This window comes from Schistocerca cancellata, chromosome 5, assembly GCF_023864275.1.
Source record: "Schistocerca cancellata isolate TAMUIC-IGC-003103 chromosome 5, iqSchCanc2.1, whole genome shotgun sequence".
In the NCBI taxonomy this organism is placed as follows: domain Eukaryota; kingdom Metazoa; phylum Arthropoda; class Insecta; order Orthoptera; family Acrididae; genus Schistocerca; species Schistocerca cancellata.
In genome coordinates, this window is record NC_064630.1 from 509,455,997 (window position 1) to 509,457,489 (window position 1,493).

Sequence of the window (1,493 nt, forward strand, 5' to 3'; positions counted from 1 at the left end):
TGTTCCTCCTATTTGGCACTCAATCCGTTTATATTTATTTCCCACTGACATTACTTTCGTTTTGGAGATGCTAATCTTCATACCATAGTCCTTACATTTCTGATAACTAAATAGTTCTAAAAATATGTAGCATTTTATTCGCCACAAAATTTTGTACCAGAAGAGTTAGCTATATCTTCAAAGTACACTGAAGAGCCAAAGGAATTGGTACACCTGCCTAATATCGTGTAGTACCCCGCGAGCACGCAGAAGTGCTGCAACACGACGTACCATGGACTAGACTAATGTCTCAATTAGAGCTGGAAGGAATCGTAACCATGAATACTGCAGGGCTGTCCATAAATTCGCAAGAGTACGACGGGGAGGAGACCTCTTCTGAGCAGCACGTTGCAAGGCATCCCATATATCTGTGGAGTATGATGGCCAGCGGAAGTGTTTAAACTCAAAAGATGTCCCTGGAGCCACTCTGTAGCAATTCTGGATGTGTGGGGTGTCGCGTTGTCCTGCTGGGATTGTCCAAGTCCGTCGGAATGCACTGTGGACATGAATAGATGTTGGTGATCAGACAGGATGCCTATGTATGTGTCACCTGTCAGAGTCGTATCTAGGCGTATCAGGGGTCCCATGTGACTCCAACTGCACACGTCACACACCATTAAAGAGCCTCCACCAACTTGAACAGTTCCCTGCTGACGCGCATGGTCTATGGATTCACAAGATTGTCTCCATACCCGCACGCGTCCATCCGCTCGATACAATTTGAAACGCAGTGTTGACTGGCCCAGGCCAGTCGTAAGACTGAGTAGTGCAGTTATCAAGGGTACACGAGTGGGCCTTCGGCTCCAAAAGCCGATATCGATGATGTTGAGTGATTCGCACGCTGCCACTTGTTGATGGCCCAGCATTGAAATCCTCAGCAGTTTGCAGAAGGGTTGCACTTGGGTCACCATGAACGATTCACTTCAGTCGTCGTTGATCCTGTTCTTGCAGGATCTCTTTCTGGCCCCGGCGATTTTGGAGATTTGATGTTTTACCGGATCCCTGATATTCACGGTACACTCGTTGAATTGGTTGTACGGGAAAATCTCCACTTCGTCGCTACTTCGGAAATGCTGTGTCCCGTCGATCGCGCGTGGACTGTAACACCAAGTCCAAACTCACTTATATATTGATAACCTGCCACTGTAACAGCAGTAACCAACCTAACAACTGCGTCAGACACTTGTTGTCTTATACAGGCGTTGCCGACCGCAGAGCCGGATACGCCTGTTTACATATCTCTGTATTTGAATACACATGCCTATACTAGTTTCTTTTGCGCTTCAGTGTAGTTTTATGATATGAGACACCACGTAAAAGTGTAGAACTCGGAATATTTTCAAATGATGCACAGAACCCAGCCTCATGGCTAGCAACATCACAAAACCGTAGAAAATAGGGGAAACTGCTTATGACGGACTCAAGTGCGGATCCCTTCACGTGATTCTAAAATG